Raw genomic sequence first — 14670 nt, forward strand, 5'->3', positions numbered from 1 at the left:
GCCTGCTGTGGATTATCAATCGTCAGGTGCTCATCAGTGAGTGACCCAGAATCCTGTTTACTAGTTAATCCCACCAAGGTAGGAGTTTCTGTGCTGATAGAGGGTGTGGGTGGGTAGCAGCTGTGACGCCTCTTCTATATCTGTGATATCTCCCTTGTCATTGTCATTGGATCTGAGTAAAACTAAGTTTATAGTATTTTGCCTTTATATTTATATTATTGGTAAAGTCAATGAAGTTAATATAAAGGATCTTCTAGCTGTTCACCAGTGAAATCTTTCAGCCCTGGCGACGGTGCACTCCTGCTGAGGGTTTCCCAGTGATGTGAGCTGGATTCAATGGGAAATCTCATTAACAACAATGGGACCAAAAGGCGGGAGACTCGAGAATCTCGGCCAATGTTAAATGTGTGTGCAAATACATTTTAGGGTGTTCTAACACACATTTGCTTTTGTTGGAAATCATATATAAAATAAATTAAAGCAAAGTTATCGGGGCGGCATGGTGGCGCAGTGGTTAGACTGCAGCCTCACGACACCGAGGTCTTAAGTTCGATCCAGGCCCCGGTTCACTGTCCGTGTGGAGTTTGCACATTCTCCCCGTGTTGCGTGGGTTTCACCACCACAACCCAAAGATGTGCAGGGTAGGTGGATTGGCCACGCTATATTGCCCCTTAATTGAAAAAAAAGAATTGGGAACTCTAAATTTAAAAAAAATTAAAACAAAGTTATCAAATATCAATAATCAATTGTATTATGAGTATAATCCAATATATATTGGATTCAGAGTCATTGTAAATTTTACATTGTTCACTTATTCTTCCAATTTAACTTATTTTCCGGAGATTTTGAGAAACGGATAATAAAATAATATTAATCCTATGTTACAGAAAAAAGCTCATAGGACTCTTGAGTAAAGTGGACCTTCAAGAACGTACCAGTGCGTCGCTTCTTGGCCTTTTGGCTAAGATCAAGTGTAGTATCTGCTCTGCCTTTTGGCTCAGATCTGGTATGTCTCTCTTGTGGGCACCGTGAATTGGATTCAATTTGAATTTGAATTGTTTTTTGCAGCAGGCAAGGAACTGGTTTAGGGGATCGCCCCTGACCACTCTGAGCCCTGGCTTTGTAACTCAGCAAAAGTGAAAAAAAAACGTACCAATGCAAATGATCTATAAATGTCCAGGCTTTAAAGTTCAGGGAGTTATTTGAACAGAAAACTACAATGATTATGCATAAAGCAAAAATTAGTGCCTGAAAATTTATTTTAAAATGCTTATTTTAAGAGATTTGAGAGAATTAAGATGGAAAAGCAACTTAACAAAGCTTTGGGCGCGATTCTCCACTCCCCACGCCGGGTGGGAGAATCGCGGGAGGGCTGGGCGACTCATGACACCCCCCCCCCTGGCACCCCCCGCGATTCTCCCAACCCCACCCCCAACTCGGAAGAATCACCGCTCGCCGTTTTTCACGGCAACCGGCGATTCTCCGACCAGGGTGGGCTGAGCGGCCTGCCGTTCCCGACCGGTTCACAACGGCGGCAACCACACTTGGTCTCTGCCGTCGTGAACATGGCGCCAAACGCTGGTTTGACGCTTGTGGGGGGCGGAGACGGGATTGAGCACCACGGCCTTGCTCGGGAGGGGACTGGCCCGCGATCGGTGCCCACCGATCGTCGGGCTGGCGTCTCAAAGGGACGCACTCTCTCCCCACTGCCACCCCGCAAGATCAAGCCGCCACGTCTTGCGGGGCGACGTAGGGGAAGATGGCAACATTGACGGCTGACGTCATTAGGTGCGCCGGCCGCGTCATTCTCGGCGCGCCTGGCCTTGACGTCAGCGACAAGGCCCGGCGGCCGAGAATAATGGAGCGCCGCTCCTAGCCCCCCGGGTGGGGGTGAATAAGGTGAGAGGAGCGGCCTCCGATTTTCCACAGGAGAATTCCGCCCTTTATGTTTGTATAGATTTAAGGAATAAGGTGATAGTATTGTTTATGTGTTTTATGGAGGTATTTTGAGGATAATAGGAATACAACAATGCGACAGGCATGTGATTGGGAACTGGTTAATTATTAAGTACTTAAATTGCATTTGTGAAAAGGAGTAGGGAATTATAAGTTTGTACTTCTTTCGCCTTTTCAATTATGCATGTGCTTTATATCATTTGGTATTTATTTTATTTATGTAGTATGTACGTAATGTAGTATATTATTTTGTCATGATCAAAATAAATCAATCAACCAATCACTTATTTTGTTTTGCTGAAACAGGCGCAATGTGTGTACATGTACCCCCACATACAAATACCATCTTCTTTTCCAGAAAATCCTGGTTTACTGGCAACAACATGTCTAAAAGATTAAAACCTTCCATTCTGTGTGCTAGTGTTAAAACTATACAATTGTATCTTTCATGTTGAAACTTGTTCCTTAGACTCTGTGATGAAATGTGAAATAAAATTTGAGCTGAATAAGTCGAAATCAACTCGGGTCAAAGCAATGTGAAGATCCAAATTGTACCTGGTGCTGATATTTAGGTATAGGAAACTATTGCAGATATTCTCATTATTTGATTCTCTTGTGCTTAGATCAGAACCAAAGATCTGCAGCAGAATTCTCTGTTTTAGAAACTAATTGTTGATGCTGGGACTGAATTGGTGGTGTTCTATGGCAGCAGAACTGGTACCGTTCCCAGAGCAATTCATCAACCATTAATGAGCTAGCACCAGCACCACGTGGAACATGATCGATTCCAATGAAAAACGGTGTTTGTTTCGCCGGAGTCGGGATTGACACTTGAGAGGCTGACAAGCTGCAGCCGTAAATAAGCACTCCCATCCCCAACAACACCATCCCAGCCAACAAGATGGCAGCAAGGAGAGTGGCAGCCTGTTTCACAGACGCGGAACTAGAGACCCGACTGGATGCACTGGAGGAGAGGCGGGCCAACCTGTACCCTGGGGTGAGGAGGCAGTTGCCACCTGCTGTTCTGCACCGGGCCTGAGGGCAGGTGGGAAAGACCAGTAGTGCTGCAAGAAACTGCGCAACCTCCTCATGGCGGCCAGGGTGAGTAGGCAGCACTGTGCCCCTGGCACTTGCCCCTTGACTGAGGTGTGGTGACCCTCAGGTTAAATCGCCACCAATCAGCAGTCTGTCAAAGGGGAGAGCAACCTATGGTCCTCTGGGACTTTGGCGACATTTACATTTACAAAATGTCCAATATTAGATATGATTCTATGATTGGGCAGTTCTTGCTGAACAATTTTGAGTGCGCTAATACCTGCACTAACATCATGCTGTGGGCCTTATGGGCCCACTTCACACTGTAATGCCTCAGCATGGATAACAGCCATTTGGACTGGTTGATGGGCAACAGCAAGGCGCCTGGTAGACTAGCAGTGGTGGGAGCATGAATACTAGATGAAGACTAAAGGATAAAAGAGCGAGAATGAGAGCGGAGCTGGGAGTGTGTGGTAGTCACCACTGATGTATATATTGTACATATAGGATGTCGATATAAGTGCTTTATGGGAAGGCCCCTGTACTACTGGTACGGGGGTAGATCCCTGCCTGCTGGCTCCACCCAGTAGGCGGAGTATAAATATGTGTGCTCCCTGTACAGCAGCCATTTCATCAGCCGCTGTAGGAGGCCACACATCTCCGTGTAATAAAGCCTCGATTACATCCTACTCTCATTTTTGCACAATTGATAGTGCATCAATTTATTACACTGAGTTTTTTCAGAGATGGACCTCCGCATCAAGCCGGATCGCCTGCAGCTGCATCCTCAAGCAGACAACGCCAAAAAGGACTTTGAACATTGGCTAGCCTGTTTTGAAGCATACATCGGGTCTGCGCCAGACACAATTACAGAAGCTCCAGATCCTTTACACGTGGCTGAGTTCCAACGTCTTTCCACTCGTCCAGGACGCGCCAACCTACACGGAGACCATGGCGCTACTGAAGGAAAACTACGCTCAGCGAACTAACAAAATCTACGCCAGGCATCTCCTCTCCACGCAGCGCTAACTTCCCGGTGAGTTGGTGGAATATTTCTGGCGCGCCCTGCTCGCCCTAGTTAGGGACTGTGACTGTCAGGCTGTTTCGGCCACAGAACACTCGAGTTTGCTAATGAGAGACATATTTGTTACGGGCATAGGGTCTGACTACATCCGCCAACGCCTCTTTGAGGGGGCCACGCTCGACCTTGTGGCGACCAAAAAACTAGCGCTCTCACTTACGGTCGCATCACACAACATTCAGGCCTATGCCCCCGACTGTGCATCGTGGACTCCGCAGACGGCCGCCCCATCGTGGGCCCCATCAGTTCCCGCCCTCAGCCAACCCCACGCCTGTGCCACGCGGCAGCCAACCAACCCCTGGGGGGGGGGGGGGGGAACCAAATGCTACTTCTGTGGGCAGTCAAAACACCCCCGACAGCGCTGCCCGGCACGGAGCGCCCTCTGCAAGGCCTGTGGCAAGAAGGGACACTTCACTGCAGTGTGCCAGGCCCGCTCAATCGCCGCTATTCTCCCGGCACCACCCACGTGCGGCCAGTGGCCGCCGCAATCTTCCCCTCCTCGGACCACGTGCGGCCAGTGGATGCCGCCATCTTGCTCGACTCGCAACACGTGAGGCCCGTGGGCGCCGCCATCTTGTTCCTCCCAAGACCAATGGGCGCCGCCATCTTGACTCCCCCACAACACGTGCCGCCCGTGGACGCTGCCATCTTCCCCGACTCAGGACCCCCAGCCCGTCGGGCGCCTCATCCGGCCGCTCATCGCCTGCAACCGCCGACGACCACCCACTATTGACCAGTCTCGACCACGCAACCTCGCGACGGACATGAGATCTCTTGCATGCTGGATTCCGGGAGCACTGAAAACTTCATTCACCCCGATACGTAAGGTGCTGCTCCCTCGCGGTACGACCAGCTACAACCCCAGGGGAAATGGGCAGGTTGAGAGGGAGACTGGGACGGTGTGGAGGGCCGTCCAGTTGGCCCTACAGTCTAGAAATCTCCCGGCCTCCCACTGGCAAGAGGTCCTCTCCGACGGCCTTCACTCCATTCGGTCGCTCCTGTGCACCGCGACTAATGAAACTCCCCTTGAACGTCTCTTTGCTTTCCCTAGGAAGTCCACCTCCGGGGTTTTGCTCCCGACATGGCTGGCAGCTCCAGGACCTGTTCTCCTCTGTAGACACGTTCGACTCCACAAGGCGGATCCGTTGGTTGAGAGGGTACATCTACTTCACACCAACCCACAGTACGCTTACGTAGTGTACCCCGACGGCCACCAAGACACAGTCTCCCTCAGGGACCTGGCACCAGCTGGTTCCACACACACACCCCCCTCCGACCCGGCACCACCCTCCCTTCCCCGGCGCACCCCACCGCAGCCCCCGTTCCGGGACAATCCATCCTCCCCTTGCCCACACCCGGTGATGAAGAGGATTTCGACACGCTCCCGGAGTCAGCGAAGAGCAAGCCGCCACCGGCGTCACCACCAGCACTACAGCGCTCTCGACGACAGATCAAGGCACTGGACCGCTTGAATTTGTAATATTATCTGTACTTTTAAAACACAATTTTCTGTATATAGTTCTCCACCACCCTCGCCGGACTCATTTTTAACAGGGGTTGAATGTGGTCTTCACCACTGATGTATATACTGCATATATAGGTTTTTACAGTAAGGCCCCTGTACTACAGGTACGGGGGTAGATCCCTGCCTGATGGCGGAGTATAAATATGTGTGCTCCCCATACAGCAGCCATTTCGTCAGCTGCTGCAGGAGGCCACACATCTCCGTGTAATAAAGCCTCGATTACATCCTACTCTCGTCTTTGTGTAATTGATAGTGCATCAGAGTGCAAAAGAACGGGAGAAAGAACGAGACTGAGAGAGCAGCGGTGGAGGGAAAAAGTAGCAAGAAGGAGCGACACTGAGAGCGGAGCCAGGTGGATTTATCAGCGCGAGGAAAAGCGAGACGAGAGTGGAGCAAGAGAGAAAAAAAGAGTGTGAAAAATAGTGAGACTGATAGCAGAACCAGGAGGATAAAAAGCGTGAGAAAGTGCAAGAAGGAGAGGGAAGCCGGAAGAGTAAAAGTGCACGAGAAAGAATGAGGCTGAGAGTGGAGCTGGGAGGGTAAAAGAGCGTGAGAAAGAGCGAGACCAAGAACAGAGTAAAAAGAGCGAGAAGGAGCAACACTGAGAGTGGAACAAGGAGTATAAAAGAGCATGAGAAAAAGTGAGATTGAGAGTGGAGCCGAGGAGAAAAAAACTCAGGAAAGGGAAATTTGCACACGTGTTGCAGATCTAGGGACAGTTTAGCGAGCAACTTCCTTTGACTAGCCACGTTATTTGCGCCGCAGACCAAACGGGCACGCAGCGCTTCGGAGAGGGAGGTTCCGTATTCACAAAATTCGGCTATCTGTTGTAGCCTTGTCAACAACTCAGTTACAGACTCTCCAGTGGTCCTTTCTGCCATGTTCAAATGGTATCCCTGCGCTATTATGGATGGTTTAGGGTTGAAGTGTTGTGCCACTAAGGTTACCAATTGTTCAAATGTTTTAGTGTCCAGAGCTGCAGGATATGTGAGGCTTTTAATCACTCCAGAGGTATGTGTACCACATTACTGCCTGTCGCTCATTCTCCGTGATATTGCTCGCCCGGAAAGAGCGACGCATATATTCTGCGTACTGTGTCAAATCATCTAAGCTTGCATCAAACACATTTAATTTTCCAAACAGAGGCATATTCAAAGGAAATTTCAAACCTTGGTCCAACAGAGTAAAGGAGGTGGTTCCCCCAAAAGTGTTGCAGCATCAACAGTAGTCCAGTTGTACCCTCGTCGCCAGTTATGTAGATCACAAATGAGCCTGAAACCGAGTTAGTAAAAATAAAACTTGGTTTATTGCAATACTCCAGTATTTACAATATACCTCAGATCCCAGCTGGGTCTCAGCCTGCTGAGCCATTCAATCAGATCGTGGCTGATCTTTTCCTCGTCTCAAATCTACCTCCCGACCTGTTCCCCATACCCCTTTAACCCACTTTTAGTCAGAAATATATCTATCTCCTCTTGAAACCTTTTAATGACTCAAATTCCACTGCACTTTAGGGCAGTGAGAAGTGGTTCCTCCTCATCTCAGTTCTAAATCTACCGCCTCACAACCGATATCTGTAACCCCTGATTCTAGATTTCCCAACAAGAGGGACCATTTGATCTACATTTACTTTATCAATCCGTTTTGGTATCTTGGGTGGAATTCTCCAACCCCTCGCAGGGTCGGGGAATCGCCCGGGGCCGGCGTAAATCCCGCCCCCGCCGTGGCGGGAATTCTCCGCCACCCGGGAATCGGCGGGAGCGGGAATCGCACCCCGCCAATCGGCGGGCCCCCCGCGGCGATTCTCCGGCCCGCGATGGGCTGAAGTCTCGCCGCTGTAAGGCCTCTCCTGCCGACGTGGCTTAAACCACCTCTGTGCCGGCGGGAGCAGGCGGCGCGAGCGGGCCTGAAGGGTCCTGGGGGGGGGGGCGCGGGGCGATCGGACCCCGGGGGGTGCCCCCACGGTGGCTTAGCCGGTGATCGGGGCCCACCGATCGGCGGGCGGGCGTGTGCCATGGGGGCACTCTTTTTCTTCTGCCGCCGCCATGGCCTCCACCATGGCGGAGGCGGAAGAGACCTCCTCCACCGCGCATTCGCCGGCGGTGACATCAGCAGCCGCTGACGCTCCGGCTGATGCGCGGACTTATGCCGCCCGGCGAAGGCCTTTCGGCCAGTCCCGACGCCGGTGGCGTGGTGCCAAGGGCAGTCGGCGGAGCGGGAGCCAGTCCGGCGCGGGCCTAGTCCCTAAAGGAGAATTCCGCACCTTTGGGGAGCCCCAACACCGGAGTGGTTAGCACCACTCCGCTACGCCGGGACCCCCACCCCACCGGGTAGGGGAGAATTTCGCCCCTTATCTATATCGATCAGATTCCCCCCTCATACTTTAAAACTCCAGCGAATATAAGTCCAAACTATGTAATCTCTCCTCATACGTCAACCCTTTCATCCCCAGAATCAATCTGGTGAACTTCCTCTGAACTGCCTCCAATGCCACCACATTCTTCCTCAAATAAGGAGACCAAAACTGGACACAGTACTCCAGATGTGGTTTCACCAACACCCTATACAATTGCTACAATACCTCTCTACTTCTATACTCCCGTCCTTTTGCACTGAATGCTAATATTCCATTTGCCTTTTTAATTACACGCTGTACCTGCAAACCGACCTTCTGTGATTCATGAACAAAGACACCCAGATCCCTCTGCCCCGACACATTTTGAATCTGCTTTCCATTTAGATAATAATTTGTGTTTCTATTTTTGGGGCCAAAATGGATAACCTCACACTTATCCAGATTAAACGACATCTGCCAGATTTTGGCCGCCTCCCAGCCTATCTATATCCATTTGTAAAATCTTTCTCTCCTCTTCACTGTCTGCTTTCTCACCTACTTTAGTACAATCCGCAAATTTTGCTACGTTACACTACATGATGTGCCCTTCACAAAACTATGCTGACAATGATGGATTGAGCTTTGTCTTTCCAAATGTTCAGTCATCTCCTCCTGAATGATTGATTCCAGCAACTTCCCCACCACAGAGGTCAAGCTAATCGGTCTATAGTTTCCTACTTATTGCCTCTCTCCCTTTTTGAATAGGGGTGTCATATTATCATCTTTCTGATCCACCGGGACCCTTCCAGAATCCAGCGAATTCTGAAATATCATAACCAATGCATCCACTATTTGCTATCACCTCCTTTAATAACCTTGGGTACAGGCCTTCAGGTCCTGGAGAGTTATCTGCCTTTATCCCATCAGTTTATTCAATACCGTCTCCCTCGTGATGGTTATTGCACCAAGTTCGTCTGCATTAACTGTAGTTTTTGGAAATTTTTTATTATCTTCTGCCATGAAGACAGGCAAAATATTGGTTCAGTGCCTCCGCCATCTCTGTGTTCCCCATTATTACCTCACCAGTATCGTCTTCTAAAAGGACAAAATTTATCTTAGCTATTCTCTTCCTCTTGAAATGAAATGGAAATTCCTTACTGTCACAAGTAGGCTTCAAATGAAGTTACTGTGAAAAGCCCCTAGTTGCCACATTCCTGCGGCTGTGCAGGGAGGCTGGTACAGGAATTGAACCGTGCTGCTGGCCTGCCTTGGTCTGCTTTCAAAGCCAGCGATTTAGTCCTGTTTATATACTTACCGAAGTTTTTGGCATCAGTATGTTTTTAGCTAGTTTCCTTTTGTAGTTCATCTTAGCTCTTTTGATTGTATTTTTAGTAGTCTTTTGTTGAATCTTAAAGTTCTCCCAATCCTCCAGCTTACCACTAGCTTTTCCAGCATGGTATGCCCTTGGTTTTGCCTTTATGTCTTCCATTACTTCCTTGTTTAGCCATGGAATGTTTTTCTTCCTTTTACAATTCCTCTTCCTCTCAGCAATATACATTAATTGAGAGGTGTTTAATATCTCCCTGAAAATCCACCATTGTTCCCCAACTACATTACTCTCAATTATTTGTGCCCAGACTACTTGAGCTAATGCTTTCCTCAGACCTGTACAATTCCTCTGCCCAATGCTAAAACTCTAGTGTGGCACTCTGTCTTCTCTTGCTCAATCTGATTTTGAAATTCTAGCATGCTATGATCACTCCTTCCAAGAGGATCCTTAACGACAAGGCTATTTATCAACTCTTCTTCGTTACATAATACTAAATCTGGTTGGCTCCACAGCATATTGCTCTGAGAAATAATCCCTGATATAGGGCTTCCTGCCACCTTAGCGGGGGAGCTCATATTTGACAAATGTCACGGGGAGACAGATTGCTCCAAACCTTAGGTCTCGTTAGGAGGGTAGCTAGTGTAATTCTACTATTTAAAAAGGGAGGTTGAGAGAAAGAAGAGAATTATAGATCGGTAAGTCTGATGTTGGTCATGGAGAAAATGTTAGAGTCCGTCAAAAAGATAATAAAATAAAAGATAATAAGATAAGATAAAAGATAATAATCACAGAATAACGCGCCAGAAAAGAGGCCCTTCAGCCCATCGAGTCTGCACTGATGATTGAAAAACACCTGACCTGCCTACCTAATCCCATTTGCCCATAGCCAAGTGCTCATCCAGGTACTTTTTAAAGGATGTGAGGCACCCCGACTCTACCCAACCCAGTCAGTGCATTTCAGACCATCACCATCCTCTGGGTAAAAACGTTTTTCCTCAAATCCCCCCTAAACCTACTGTTCCTGACCTTGAATGTGTGTTTCCTTGTAACTGTCCCTTCAACTAAAGGGAACAGCTGCCCCCTATCCACCATGTCCATGCCCCTCATAATCTTGTACACCTCGATCAGGTCTCCCCTCAGTCTTCACTGCTCCAGCGAAAACAACCCAAGCCCATCCAACCTCTCTTCATAACTTAAATATTCCATCCTAGGCAAAATCCTGGTGAATCGTCTCTGCACCTCTCAGAAAAATCAGGGATCTTCAAGTGCCCCAAGATGTAACTGAAGACAGATATAAAGTATTCATTCAACACCCTAGCAATGTCCTTTGCCTCCACTCACATATTTCCCTGTTAGTCCATCATGGGCTCTACGCTTTACCTGGTTATCCTCTTTCCTTTGATACACTTAAAGAATATCTTGAGATTTTCCCTCCTTTTACCAGTCAAATCTTTCTCATATCCCCTCTTTGCTCTCTTAATTGCTTTCTTAAGCTCCATCCTGCACTTTCTGTACTCCACGAATGCCCCCATTGATTTGCTCTACTTGTACTTGCTAAAAGTCTCTTTTTTCCTTCTCATCATACATCTCTGGTCATGCATAGTTCTCTGGGCTTTCCTATTACCCTAGAGGAAACATGTTGGGCCTGTACCCTCCCCATTTCCTCTTTGAACCCCTCCCCATCCCCCCGCCCACTGTTCTTCTGCAGATTTCACCACAAGTAATTCTTTCCAGTCTATCCTGGCCAGATTCTGCCTTATTTTAATTAAAATCCAGTCTCCCCCAATCCTTGTTTTGCAACTTATCCATTTCTATGAACGTAACAAACTTAATTTGTACCCTGTTGTGGTCACTGTCACCAAAATGCTCCCCCACCAACACATCGACCATCTGTCCGGTTTCATTCCCCAGAATTAGGTCCAGCACTGCGCAGTTGGACCATCTATATATTGAACTAAAAGGTTCTCCTGTATACATTTTAAGAACTCCACTCCATTTAAGCCCTTAACACAGTGACTATCCTAGTTAATGTTGGGGAAGTTGAAATCACCGAATATAATTACCCTATTATTACTTTTTACACTCCTCTGTGCACATATTTGCTCCTCAATTTCCTGCTGACAATCTATAATAGGCACCTAGCAATGTGGCTGTCCCTTTTTTGTTCCTGAGCTCTACCCACAAAGCTTCATTTGTTATCCCCTCCAAGATATCGGGCTGAATTCTCTGCCGCCCTGATTCTCAATTTTGCCAGCAGGCCATAAGACCATAAGACATAGGAGCAGAATTAGACCACTTGGCCCATCGAGTCTGCTCTGCCATTCAATCATGGCTGATATTTTTCTTATCCCCATTCTCCTGCCTTCTCCCCATAACCCCTGATCCCCTTATTAATCAAGAACCTATCTATCTCTGTCTTAAAGATATTCAGTGATTTGGATTCCACAGCCTTCTGCGGCAAAGGGTTCCACAGATTCACCAACCTCTGGCTGAAGAAATTCCTCCTCATCTCTGTTTTAAAGGATCATCCCTTTAGTCTCAGATTGTGTCCTCTGCTTCTAGTTTTTCCGAAAGTGGAAACATCCTCTCCACATCCATTCTATCCAGGCCTCGCAGTATACTGTAAGTTTCAATAAGGTCCCCCCTCATCCTTCAATACTCCAATGAGTACAGACCCAGAGTTCCTCATACGACAAACTCATAATTTCAGGGATCATTCTTGTGAATCTTCCCTGGATCCTTTCCAAGGCCAGCACATCCTTCCTTAGATACGGGGCCCAAAACTGCTCACAAAACTCCAAATGGGGTCTGACCAGAGCCTTATACAGCCTCAGAAGTAGATCCCTGGCCTAGCCCTACTCTAGCCCTCTCGACATGCATGCTATCATTGCATTTGCCTTCCTAACTGCCGACTGAACTTGCACGTTAACATTAAGAGAATCGTGAACAAGGACTCCCAAGTCCCTTTGTGTTTCTGATTTCCTTAGCACTTCCCCATTTAAAAAATAGTCTGTGCCTCCAATGCTCCTTCCAAAGAGCATAACCTCATACTTTTCCACATTGTATTCCATCTGTCACTTCTTTGCCCACTCTCCTCGCCTGTCCAAGTCCTTCTGCAGCCCGTCTGTTCCTCTACAGATCTTTGTATCATCTGCAAACTTAGCAACAGTGCCTTCAGTTCCTTCTTCCAGATCATTAATGTATATTGTGAAAAGTTGCGGTCCCAGCACCGACCCCTGAGGCACACCACTAGTCACCGGCTGCCTTCCTGAAAAATACCCTTTTATCCCCACTCTCTGCCTTCTGCCAGTCAGTCAATCGTCTATCTATACCAGGTTCTTACCCTTAACACCATGGGCTCTTTTCGTATTTAACAGTCTCCTATGCGGCACCTTGTCAAAGGCCTTCTTCTGGCAATCTAAATAAATCACATCCACTTTGTCTAACTTCTTTGTCACTTCCTCAAAGAACTATAACAGATTTGTCAGACATGACCTCCCCTTGACGAAGCCATGTTGACTCAGTCCTATTTTACCATGCACTTCCAAGTACTCCGCGATTTTATCTTTAATAATGGACTCTAAAATCTTACCAATGACTGAAGTCAGGCTAGCCGGCCTATAATTTCCCATCTTCTGCCTCCCTCCCTTCTTATACAGGGGCTGCCCCACAATGGGAAACCTCATTGACCAGCCGGCGAAACGCAAAAAACCCACACACTATCTCTCTTTCCCACAATAATTGACTCCATAACTAATAATGCAATGCCGCCTCCTCTTCTACCACCTCCTCTGTCTCGCCTCAAGATTCTATATCCCGGGATGTTGAGTTGCCAATCCTGCCCCTCCTTCAACCACGTCTCTGGCTACTATATCGCAATTCCACGTGTCATTCCTCGCCCTTAACTCATCATTTCACCTGTAATACTCCTGGCATTAAAGGAGAGACCATCCAGTCTTGTCTTATTCCCTTGAAACTTACTTCCACTGCATTCCCTTTGACTTGATTGCTTTTTTGTGCTCTGCTGTGTCCCTATTCTGCTGTCATTTTTAAATCCTCCGAACAGCACTAGCAAACCCGTCAGCAAGGATGTTAACCCCGTTCTTGTTCAGATGTACATGTCCCACCTTCCCCAGAAAAGATATTAAAGATAATAATAAAGACGATAATAAGAGTCCATTGTAAAAGATCATATTGTAGCGCACTTGGAAACCAGTGCAGGATCAGACTGAATCAGCCTGGATTTACAAAAGGGAAATCATGCTTGACAAATGTACTGGAATTCTTTGAGGATCAATCTAGTAGATTGATGAGGGGGAGCCAGTGGATTCTGTTTATTTGGACTTTCAGAAGGCTTTTGACAAAGTGCCACCTAAGAGGTTAGCGTGTAAAATTAAAATGCCTGGGATTAGGGGTAATGTATTGAGATGGATAGAAAACCGGTTGTAATGAATGGGTCTTTTTCCAAGTGGCTGGTGGGGTACCACAGAGATCAGTACTGGGACCCCAGCTATTCACAATGCATATTCATGATTTAGATGAGGGAACTACATGTAATATCGCCAACTTTGCAAAGGACATAAAGCTGGGTGGGAGGGTGAGCTGTGAAGAGGATGCAGAGATGGTTTAGTGTGATTTGTACAAGTTGAGTGAATGAACAAATGCATATTGGATGCAGAATATTATGGATAAATGTGAGGTCATCCACTTTATTATCTGAATGGTCATAGCTTTCAGACAAGAATGTGCACTGAGACCTGGGTATCCTCGTACACCAGTCATTGAAAGTAAGCATGCAGATGCAGCAGGTGGTGAAGAAGGCAAATGGTATGTTGGCCTTCATAGCAAGAGGAATCAAGTAGAGGAGCAGGATGTCTTGCTACAATTATACAGGGCCTTGGTGAGACCACACCTGGAATATTGTGTGCAGTTTTGATCTCCTTATCTAAGGAAGGGTGTTCTTGCTATTGAGAGAGTGCAGCAAAGGTTTGCCAGGCTGATTCTGGGATGGCGGGATTGACGTATAAGGAAAGATTGAGTCAGTCAGGATTGTATTTGCTGGAGCTCAGAATCTCATAGAAAGCTATAAAATTCTAACAGGATGAGACAGGGTAGATGTAGGAAGGTTGTTCTCGATGGCAGAGGAATCCAGAACCAGGGAAAACCATTTAAGATTGAGATGAGGAGCAATTCTTCACCAGAGAGTGGTGAGTCTGTGGACCTCTCTGCCACAGAAAGTAGTTTCTTTTTTTTAAATAATTTTTATTGAAAATTTTACAAAATATAAACATCTCAACTCTATTAACAAAACAACCATGGTAACACCCCAAGAACAATACCCACCCAACTTCAAAAGCAACTACAAACAAAAGAAAAAACAAAACAACACCCAAACAACAAAAGGGAAA

At 47.3% G+C, this 14670-nt stretch overlaps 1 pseudogene; it reads left to right on the plus strand.

The window, feature by feature from the left end:
* Positions 1–941: 941 nt before the first annotated feature.
* On the plus strand, positions 942–1108 carry LOC119951096 (annotated as a pseudogene).
* Positions 1109–14670: the final 13562 nt, after the last annotated feature.

This window comes from Scyliorhinus canicula, chromosome 16, assembly GCF_902713615.1.
Source record: "Scyliorhinus canicula chromosome 16, sScyCan1.1, whole genome shotgun sequence".
NCBI classification, from domain to species: Eukaryota; Metazoa; Chordata; class Chondrichthyes; order Carcharhiniformes; family Scyliorhinidae; genus Scyliorhinus; species Scyliorhinus canicula.